The 12,019-nt window shown below is 36.5% G+C and overlaps 1 pseudogene; it reads right to left on the minus strand.

The window, feature by feature from the left end:
* Window positions 1-659: 659 nt before the first annotated feature.
* LOC114614917 overlaps window positions 660-12,019 on the minus strand; it is an 81,955-nt pseudogene continuing 70,595 nt past the window's right edge.

The raw sequence follows: 12,019 nt of genomic DNA on the forward strand, positions 1-12,019 counted from the left end.
CCAAGATGTATTCTATGAGAGAATAAAACACAATCAAAGCAAAATCAGTTGTTTAAAGGCGTGTGGGTGTGACAAGATTTTCCCTGTCCAATCTATTTAAATATTAGTGCAGCAGGAGGACTGTGATCAGACAGGGAAAAGAGAGGTGGAGCTAAAAGTTACACAGAGAGGAATACAGAGGAGAGGAAAGGAGAAACAAGAAGGATTTTAAGCTCATTTAGTTGAATACTCCCTAACTACCCATAAGACATTCCTAATGAAAAGGAGAGAGTATACACATGAATATCAGAATCTGGAGAGTAAATGATTTCTTATGGAGACAGCTGATTACAGTGCAAGATAAAAAGTTCACAATGTAAAGGAAAAATATCTTGAGTAACAGTAATTCTGCAGCAATCTACTTTAGAAAATTAAGCAGCTCTTGTTTAGGAAAGCAGAGTTGGATGATAAAGCATAGTATTTTATTTTTTTAAGGGGAAATGCTCAATATAACCTGTTATCAAGTTCAGTCTTTTTAAATGAAGCTGAAACACAAAAATATAAAGCTTAATCTCTTTCTTAATCTTTTTAGCATGGATACGTTTTTCCACATTCTAATCAAAAAGCAAAAAGTTTATGCCCCTCTCTCTCTCTCTCTCTCTCTCTCTCTCTCTCTCTCTCTCTCTTCCTTCTCCCAAATCACTTTCTTCTGGTTGAACAAGCTGGTCCTCAGTACCAGCCTGGTTTGGTCTACTGCAGGCAGCTATCAACTGACTCTGTTCTTCCAAGTACTTCTCAATCTGTTTTTGTTTGTTGAGTTCTTTCTGTTGTTTCTCTTTTACTCTCTATTTCTTTTTGTTTTTCTGATGCCCTGTGATACAGTTCAGCATACAAAGCTATGTGGTTTGCCAATCCAACAGAATCACAAATCTTTTCCCCCTCAATGTTTGATTTAAATATATATCAGACTGATGACAAATTACTCTCATTTCTTCTGCCTGATGTCCAGAGAACAAATCCAAAAAGTCATTTATTTTCCTGGTGCATAGCATACAGTACTGCACATGGTAATAGAAATCTGAGCCTTGTAACTTGGGTATGCAGATAATTATTTACACACAGTCTCAAGTGACTAATAAATGTGATTCTGTCATATGAAAGATGATATTGGTGTCCTGAGCAGCTATGATCTAGCATGTTGTTTCATAGACAACATCTGGAGGGTCACGTGACTTTACCTCTATAGAACCAAGGAGCTGGACAATAAATAACTGATAAAAAAGAGTCTTCAGTTTTTGATTTTGTGCTTCCTCCAGATCTTCCAAATGGATTTGTACGCTTGTCTCCTTGGTCAAAGGCTTTTGCCTGGCCAGGCTGATCTTCACACATAGGAGAAATTATACCAAACTGTATTGGAGTATCTGGAGCACCAAGAGAATTGAGAGAGAGGGCAGCCAAATTTGTAGACTCCAATCCCCAGGATCCTGAACTGCTGATTCAAGTTGTTGGTGGCTGAGGTTGTCCTCCTGGACAGAGTCTCTCATATCTCTGATGCAAAGATGGGGAAGGCATGATTGCTTTTAGAACATTGATTCACTTTACACCAGTTTCCTCTGGATTTCACTCAAGTATATTTATTTAAATATGTTGTTTATTGTACAGATCCACTCTTCATGGTCTTTTTTACTCTCTGCTTGCAAAATTGAAGAATTTTTTCCACCAAAAGAAGTGATCTGAAAACAATATCTTCTGTCTTTACAGTTCACAGTCATCACTCAACAGTTGTCTATGCCTATGGCTAGGCCTCCTGTCACATATCCTCAGGCTTGACTCATTAAGTTTCCACACTTTGTAAGGTAAAACTGTCTATCCTAGCTAGATGACACCAAGCTTGTTTTATTCCTAGCATTCAGGTATCCAGCATTTTGGATAAAATTTGAATTGACAGGAAACTGGGTCAGGAAGGTATAAAGGGTCACTGGCTACCTCCAAGTCTTCTATTGTATGTTGCATGATCTCTATATCACCATCCATTTTCCTTAGAACATTCTGTATACTTGTTCCAGTGTTAGCTAAAAATTCTTCCAGTTGTCCATTGAGATTTTCAGAACCCATCTTAAAGAAACTTATCTGCACCTGGATGTATCCAAGTAGAGGATCTAACAAAGCTATTTTCTTCTTGTACTGAAGAATATTTAATGCACAAAAATAATGTATCATGGTCTTGTGTTGTATTTTTCCTGGAAGTATTCAGATCCACTGTTACTTTATACTTTATCTTATCATTTTCTCTCTTTTTTGACAACCAGATGTACTTATTAATTGAAGCATCATGGTAATTATTAGCAATACCTCTTTTAGTGTCAGTATTTATTTCAGCTCTCTTTCTTTAAACTGGAAAATGGGGAACATCATAATATCAACAAGTTGAGTTGAAAGTACTGCATGACAAGAACTAAGCTTAAAATCTACAAATTACATAGGTCAATTTACATGAAATATCCAAAGAGGCAAATATCATTTATGGTCTTGGAAAGCTGCTGCAAAGTAGAGCTCATAACTTCATTATCACCCCTCAGAAGAAAACTCCATTTTTCATATTCTCTCAAATTTTCTAACTCAGGTATGTTGCTGCACTTAATTCATTCTGTGCATCGTAAATCTGATGCATCGCTTGATACAATGGGTTCATATAATTGGAAATAGCAGTAACATCTTCTTCAAATACACCCAGTAAAGATGCTGTTGAGTAATTGACCACTTTGTTGGGGCTGGAGGAGCTGCAGTACTAGCAATCTTGACTACTTCACTACTAGGCCCGGGCTCTACCAGTGTACATCCTCAGCCCAATGGGTTTTCTTTGATTAGGACTGTAAGATCTGCAGATCTCCAGGATCTCTAGGATGTATCTTTTCCTATCCAAATGTTGGTACTGGAAAGAAAGCAAATACAGTCACTTCTGCTTTAACTATTTTACCTAAAAACAAAAGCATGGAAATTTCAAATGCATTGAAAGTTCACAGACAATAAGATGTCATGAAGGATTTGTTGTTGCTTTTGTTTAATTGTAAGGTGTCTGCTTTTTTTTTTTTTTGTCTTCAGGGAGGGTCATTGAAGTTTCAATTTGAGAAGGTACTGTGTTCATTTGCACATTCATTAATGAGTATAGTGTTTCAATTTTTTTCATGTTTTCTTGATGACTTTGCTTCTCTGCATCAATATTAACATCCCATGCCTATATCTGAGATTTGACTGTGGTAGAACAAACAATATACTAAACAATATACTATGTAAATCTCTACACAATGTTGTTGAGCAGAAACATAATGTGAGACCTCTACATATTTCTTAATATCTAGTAGCTAAATATAAAAACTGGAAAAAGAGGTTAATATAGTTTTCTTAATCTAAGTATATCTAGGACTGGAGAATCACCTCCATGCTATAGTTAGCTAAGCATATGAAAGGCCCTGGGTTCAGTGCCTAGCTCTGAAAACCAAAGAACCAAACCATATTCAAATTATGATAATTTCTACTTAATAAGTTACATAAAAAGTACTATAATCAATAACAAAACTAATTAACTATATAAAAATAATAAAGCAATACAGAAATTATTAATAATTTATATTTTGGTATTAATTCTTAATACTTTGTGTATGTTTTATAATTATAGATGACTGTCTATTTAAAGTACTTGAATACCTATGAGAGGTCACAACATGAAAGAGCAGCTGTCACTACTTGCTATGTATTTTGACACTTGGTTTCAGAAAATCTCAAAGATTATTAAGTTTTAAGTGACTTCTTAGGAATATGTCAAGAAGGACCACTCTTCAAAGCAGATGATAGTCCAAATTTAGGACCTTCCTCAGGAAGGTCTCTGAAAGGTGGAGACCAGAAACTGTCCTCAGTTCCTCAGATCAGAGTCAATTGTTCCTTTTAGTACTAAGTACCCTCCCAAGTATTATTATTCTGTAAATAAAGAATAGACTATAAAGTCAAACGTACTACTTAACTACTGAACAATAGACACAATAGAAATTGTATTTTTGTCTTTGTTCTACAGATCACTTTCTAACACAATAAAGTATTTGAGCAATTGCTGAGGAACTTCCTAGTGTTAATTTTTTTTAATGGGGAAAGAACACAAATCTTTGATAGAAACCAACTCTTTGACCACACATTCCGATTTCTTCTGAAATGATAGAGGATCTTCCTAACTTGAAAATCAGCAGGTGTATTCTTTCTAGAAACATGGAGATATAGATTCAATTTCTGATTCTGGCACTTGATCATTGATTTCTTTGAATCAATTTTGTTTCCACAAGGAGGCCGTTGGGGACTGTGAAAGAAATGGGAATTCATTGCCTTGATATTATTATCCTTTTATATTTTTAAAAGTGAACTCTAATTTTCTTTGGTGAAAAACTCATACTTTACTCATATAAAGATTATTTAAGATTATTATTAATTATTATTAATATTAAAGATTCAGCTCCATGTTGAGCTGAATATGTGACTTATTAGGTTTTTTGGCCAATAACAGGAGTTGTAATTCATTATTCTTGATTTGGGCTTTCTGATATTTTTCTTTTAGTTTTGAGACTATAATTATGTCATTTCTCCCTTCATCTTTATCATTCTAACTATTCTGCATATCACTTTCCTTGTTAACTTTTAAAATTCATTTTTTAAATTACTTGTTATTATATGCAAATGTGTAACTATAATATCTTTCTTCTGAATAATACTACATTCACGTGTTTTTTTCAAGACTGGCTATTTGGTATTGGATCACCAATTGGTTTGCTCCAGGGAATGATGAGTTTTCACATTTTAAGCATTCTTTAATTACCCTTTGGTTTTTTTTAGTTACACTCCTGGCCTTAGGTAACTCATGAATATGGAAATCTCTGTCAGTCATGCCCTCTACCTGGATGGTGATGCAAAACCTCTCTGGGAGAAGCTACTTTGAGCCAAACATGTCTGAAAGATGCAGGCTAATGGAGGTGTAGGCCACATGTGGGAGGAGTCTGGATTCCAGGAGCATGGGGAGATGCATGCCGTCCCTCACCAGGCAATGGTCTACCTGTTGGGTCTCCGGCTATCTCAAACCCAGTGCTCTACTGGGGAGAACAAGAGAGTGGGATGTTGGGCTGTTAAAGGGGTCTTGGTTTTTAGCAGAAGTAGCCCAGAGACCCTGCAAGGGACTGGCATTCATTCTGCTGTGCTCCCAGAATCCAGGCTCCTAACACGTGGTCTAAGATCTCCATTTGACCTGCACTGTTCAGTCAGGTAGGCCATTGTAGCCCTTCCCTCAGGTAAGGGGCATGACTACAGGCCTCAGGCCCTAGAGAGATTTACATACTAATGAAGGCCAGAGGGCAGAGCCAATTAAACATTCTTCCCCAGACCCTCCCCCCTTCCTCCCTGCCTATTTAGCTCAGGTATGCCCTGAGTTTCATGGGGGTACATCCAGATCCATCTACCATCTGCCATGAAAATAAACCCTTTTGGAACCATGGAGTTTTTCATGTCTTTGGGGCTCGCTGTGGGAAAACGCAGAGAGGGCCTTTAATGCTGAGCTGGTGCAACCACCTTGCCTAACTTTTCGCCTAGAGGACCTTTCTGCTTTCTAGCCATGGGGACCTCCTCTTCAAGCAAGCTAGCCAGGCTCCGAGTCTGCTAAGTGAGTACAGTAACTGAGTCTTTCCTGCTGGACGCTGCCGGGGCCTCCTTTTTGTCTCTCCCACCTCATTTTTCTTGGCTGTGGGCCAGCCAGTCACGCACCCACACGCCCTCAGTCTTGGTCCTTCTGTGGTCTCTCAGTGGTGTCTAAGAGCCCAAGGGCTTGAGACCAGTTGGTCCCCATCCACCTCCTGGCCCAGGGAGCCCCAATCCAATAGCTCTGCACCCCATGGAACTTCAGACAGAGTTAGAACTCCCGTCCCCCCCACTGCCAGGTGGGGCCCCATAGCGTTTGCAGAGTAAACTCAGTCAAGACTCCTGTGGTCCACTCTCTTTGGAGCTGTGGGAATCACAACAGCCCAACAAGATTCAAGAACCCATGCCACGTGTGAGTTAACCATTTCCCCCCTGCACAAACTTAGATGTGCAAGTTGATATGTAGATGTAGCCACTGAGGCTGGGCTCAACAACTCTTTACATTGATTGGTTGTGGGATTTACTATGGGTTTTGTCTTTTGCTAAGAGAACTTACCTTGAAGAGGGGTGAGAGCTTATTTATGAGTTAGTATTTCATTGTTTACTGGTGTTTCTACATTAACTTATTAGAGTGTTTGATTTGGATCCAGGTCTTTAGGTGCAATAGATCATAGGAAGTAGACATGTAATGAATATTCAAGAATTATAAACAGCTGTTCTGAGTAGGATGGCTATATTATGCTGCAATAATGAATAGCCTTAAATATTGTATTGTTTATCTCAGGGGAAGCTTTATTGATTATTCATATAATATCTACTTCCAATGAATGTGATTTCCATGACAACTTTTCTCTGGTAAGTAAGCATGTAAGTGAGCATCAAAGGCTGAGATGTCCTTTCTGTCCCTCAGACTCAGAGATTCTCAGCTGTACAGAACAGAGGCTTCGATACAGTGCCCTGTGTTTAAAGTATGCAAATATGAAAATCTTGCTGCAAAGGTAGTAGTAGAATGCCTGCCTGTGTGAATATGTTCATAATTTCCTTTACTTTTGTTTATTGTCTTCCACATTTAAATATATTATGAGTTATAAAAGTCTCATTTGAGAAGCCTTAAGTGACTAGGAACAATTAATTAGCTTCTGTTTTAAAATGCAGTGAACACAATTATTCACCCTCTTTCTCTCCAATGCTACTTTTGTTGCTAGAAATGATTTTGTCTTAAAGCTTCTCTTAAAAGAAAAGAAAAGAAACGAAAACAAAAAAGTTGCCTCAAATCACTCTTTTTTGAAAGGCACAAGTTAAGGGCTTATATGTGGCTGTGGTAGACTAATGGATGACAAATGCTAGGCAAGTTTCTTTTTGAAAAATCAGATGGAAGCTCTAGCTTGGTTTTACAGACAGATGGCCACATGCCTGTTTATACACATAAAAGGCTACGAATAAACCTATATTTCTAGCAAATGGCCTGCTAATTTTGGAAATCAACTGATTGTCATGGGTATTCAATTATCTAATTAGCTGCTGAAATTCTTTGCCAGATAGTTCCTGTATCCAAATTTCTATTACAATTCGCTTTATTATGAGATCTACTGTGCTTTGAATATTTCACTTGAAATATATAAGCTTGAAGTATTTTTAGTCTTCTTTTTTATATATAAAGACTCATATTTATAGACGAAGACATTCTGAATGATAGATGAAAGATGTGCATGAATTCATATTCATTTCTTTGTATCATTGTGATGATTTGTTCTTGTTATGCATGCAGATAGAAAATGTGTCCCAGATCATCTGTTTATAATACAATGACAGGTTGACTTTATTTTATCTTGCCAAAATGACGCAGGTATCCACATTGCTAAATTTGACCCAGCAGGTTATGAATGTTGTATGATAACACCTGTGGCTAATTACAATGCATCTGTGCATTGCAGTGTCTGAGTTTGCACATGTGCTTTAACTGCATAATGTCTAGTATGGAAACCTTTTTAATCATGCCTCAGTTAAAGATTTTTCCTTCTAAGAATCCAGACAATAGAAATAATGTTGTTTTTGTTCATTGCCTCCTACAATAAATTATCTTTGACTGTTATGTTCAAGATTATTGGATCTACTTTAGCAAATGTGAAAAAATTATTCTTTCAAATTACATAATTCTATAGAGAATCTCATACGATTTTATAAAGGCATGCTTTTTTTTTTTTTTTTAAAACTGTTTTGGTTTTTTAAAAAAACTAATGGCATTTCATCTTAAACTAGGAATATCTTTTTTTTTTTTTTCAAAACAAATGACGTTAAAAGCATTCCCCTAATTGTGTTATAATACACCTGTACACAAGCCTGGGCATGAAAATACCTAGAATATCCAACAAAGGCTGAGATGTCCTTTCTGTCCCTCAGACTCAGAGATTCTCAGCTGTACAGAACAGAGGCTTCGATACAGTGCCCTGTGTTTAAAGTATGCAAATATGAAAATCTTCTGTCCATTGCTTGGGTGCTATTATCTGCATCTGATTCTTTCAGCTCCTTGTTGAGGCTCTCAGAGGGCAGCCATGCTAAATAAGCTTCTTTCTGAAATCACACCACAGCATCAACAACCATGACAGGGCCCCAGGCCTCCCCTTGAATAAAAGTATTCCCAGGACAAAATGGGCTAACATGATCAAGCTATATGTACCGTTCTTGAAGCTTGACCAAAATAGAAATACTGACCTCAGGTCATGGGTAATTTTATCAGCAGTATCTGCCACATCAATGCTCAGCAGAGCAGCATTCTTTAAATTCATAAGCTTGCTTTGCAAAGTTAAAACATCCAGAGATGTGTTAGAATTATGCCAAATATACTGCAAATGTCTTTAAACTTTTTCCTAATTATAATGACTATCATTGTAAATTTTAGAAGTAACACAAATCCAATGGTATTTGGCATGACCCTCAAGATGGGTCCTTACTCCTAAACTCTGAATATCCTTCCAATAATTTGAAGAGGATAAAGAGCATCAATCCATTGTTCCAAATGCCTATCTAAATCCTCTTGTATACTCAACACATTACTAACAATTTTTGCTAAATGATTAACAAAAGTAGCTGTCTTAATTCTTGTGTCAAAGCAATTGCAGAAGCAGTGGAAAGCAATTAATATAATCAAAGCTGTTATACCAGAAATAATCAAGCCCACTACCCTCTTGGTTCTGCTTAAAGCCTGACTCATTTCTTCCAGTACTGCAAGTTTTTTTCAGAATACCAAGGTTATGTAATACTCAGAGCAATAAAAGAAAAGCTGGTTGATAGACTTCCATAATAGACATGCAAGGTTTCAACACACTAACACAATTAGAAAGTGTACAATTAATGCAGCTTACATTAAATACAGTAGAAGAAACCAAAGTAATTTTAACCTGACATTTAAAAGAGCCTTAAAAAAGCAAGAAACTAATCTTCTTCCAAAAACCCCAAAAGAAGATAGCCACACAAACATAACTCCACTTCTAATAACATAAATAACAAGAAGCAACAATAACTTTTCCTCAATATCTTCAAACATCAGTGGACTCAATTCCCTGATAAAAAGACATAGACTAAGAGTCTGGGTATGTAAACAGGACCCAGAATATTGCTGCATATAGGAAACACACCTTAGTGACAAAGAAAGACAATACCTCAGAGTAAAGACTGGAGAACAATTTTTCAAGCAAATGATCCCAAGAATCAAGCTGGTGTAGCTATTCTAGTTTTGAATAAAATTGACGTTCAACCAAAAGTTATCAGAAAGATAAGGAAGGAGACTTCATACTCATCAAAGGAAAAAATCAACCAAGATAAAATCTCAATTCTGAACATCTATGCTCCAAATGCAAGGGCACATTGATAAAAGAAACTTTACTAAAGATCAAAGCACACATTGCACCTTACACAATAATAGTGGGAGACTTCAACACCCCACTCTCATCAATGGACAAACCATGGAAATAGAAACCAAACAGAGACACAGTGAAACTAAGAGAAGCTATGAACCAAATGGATTTAGCAGATATCTATAGAACAAAAACAAAAGAATATACCTTCTTCTCAGCACCTCATGGTACCTTCTCCAAAATTGACCATAAAGAGCATGGTGGCTGCCAGAGTGACAGGTAAGACATACTGATGCTGGGACAAAGAATGATGCTGACCTGTTAGCTTTCTGACTGCCTTGACAATGGTGACTGGAAAGCTGTATTGGACACATGTTCCTGACCCACTATTGCTTGCCTATACCCCTGATGGGACAAGCTGCCTTGTGTTGGAGTTTTCCCTCTATCATCCTTTGTAGGGATGGATTTGTGGAAATATTTTGTGTAAATTTGGTTTTGCCATGGAATATCTTGGTTTCTCCATCTATGGTAATTGAGCATTTTAGTATATTAAATTTTCAATCATTTGAAGTATTTATCCTTGGCACTAACATTAATTTATAAGCCTTTGCATAACACAAACTGAATATTTAACTCTACACTGCCTTCATAACAATGACTAAAATGCTTAGTTGAGGAAAGCTAGGTGTTTATTACAATTGAATAGAAGTTCTACTTAACATCTATTTAGTAGTCACTCACTATGATATACTTTGTGTGGTCTTAATACTGTAAATTTATGAAACCCAGAAATGTAATAGTGTACAGGGAAGTAAGCAACTCTGTTGGTACAGGGATATATGTTAAATTTTCAACTTAAATTTAGGAATATACATAAAGGAGGCATTTTAAAGTGATAATATTAAAAATATCACTATATGTGTGACATCTGTGTTGAAATATAAGTGGTTCCAATAATCTCAGAAGTTATATCCAGGCTCCTTTTGTTGTTTTCAAATTCTACAGCTAACCCTGACTCTTTTCTAGTAATGTTTGTGAAACCTGTCATCAATTATCAAAGAAGGGAATGAGTGTTTGATTTCCCCTCCCTAGTGCTGTCTTATAACCACAGCCAGAAATGTGACTCAACACTGGCCTATTTGTTCCTGTATAGATTATGGGAAGAATCTGTTGTTTGTTTTTCGGCCTAATACAAAGGAACAATGGAAGACATGCTAGTTTACATTTTTGATCATGATTGTGCAAAGCTATACTATCGAGTCTAATGAAACCACTCCCCCATTGTGTTCCTAACCACAAGCAGACTGAGGTAGAGCACTGGGAAATACATATTCCTAACGACCTTCTTGGTGGAACTAAGCTTGAAGGTATCTGCTTGTGAAAGCTGTCATTATATTCTGGATCAAATAGTAGATCTCCCAGAATTTCTTAAAGTAGTTATTGGAAGAATGTCCTATTTAGGGGTGTTTATAATTGAGTTTGTTATTTTTTTTTACTGATACATAATTGAGTTTTAATGGGCTCAAATTTATAAGTGCTATAAGACCAATGGATGGGATAACACAGAAAAGTAAGAGAATCAGAAAGGGACAAATATCATAAGAGAAAAGATGTAGAACTCTCAGCTCCACCTGCACCATGCCTGCCTTGATGAAGCTATTTTCCTGCCTTGATGATAATGGAGTGAACCTCAATGAAAACATTAAACCTGTATCTATACAGAAAAGTCTGTGTAGATATAACAAAATATAACTTTAATTTTTTATCAAAATGTAAAGATCTCTATCAAGTTTATGGTTATAAAATGATTTTGCTTAAGAGTTGATTTAATAATTCATTGCTATTTATCTACTTTATTATATTACCATATCTCCCTTTTTTCTTTTCAACCCTCTTCTCTTTACCTAAGAAAGAAAAATAGAAGTCCCAAAAATCTAAGCAATCTGTTTTCATTTCCACCTATCCAGGCCTATAATGTCAACAGACAATTTTTGTAAAGGAAAGTGTTTACCTGGCTACAGAGGTATATTCCATTATCATTGTTGTGAGAAGCATAGCAATGTGCAGGTAGACATGGTGTGGGATTACACATGATTATTTGTAATCATTCCTTAAAATGACAAAAATTCTATAATGAGGCAAGGAATTCCTGTTTGGGGGCCCAAAAGGGAATTGGAAATAATGGTTAAGTCAAAAGACAACTAGTTCGATTATTTGTTGTCTAATCTCTATGTGCTGAGAAAGTTTAGATCTTAACTGAAATCCTGAGTAGAATAGTCTAAAAGGCTGGACAATCCAAAGTCATCTGGGATCAGCAGTCCTTTCTGAAGTTGTTTTAGAAGCAAGTTTCTGAATACAGCATTAGGTAGGATTGGTCAGGGAAAGCAAGCAGCAGGTTCCAACATTTCACATCCCTGAGAGTGAATCCTGTCAGAGCTCCCCTCTTCATTGTTCTTTCTATGAAAATAAAGCTTATTGTAAATAATAAAATTGTGTGTCTTTTATCCAGGAACGGAGTG

Source organism: Grammomys surdaster, unplaced genomic scaffold (genome assembly GCF_004785775.1).
Source record: "Grammomys surdaster isolate TR1022 unplaced genomic scaffold, NIH_TR_1.0 126546, whole genome shotgun sequence".
In the NCBI taxonomy this organism is placed as follows: domain Eukaryota; kingdom Metazoa; phylum Chordata; class Mammalia; order Rodentia; family Muridae; genus Grammomys; species Grammomys surdaster.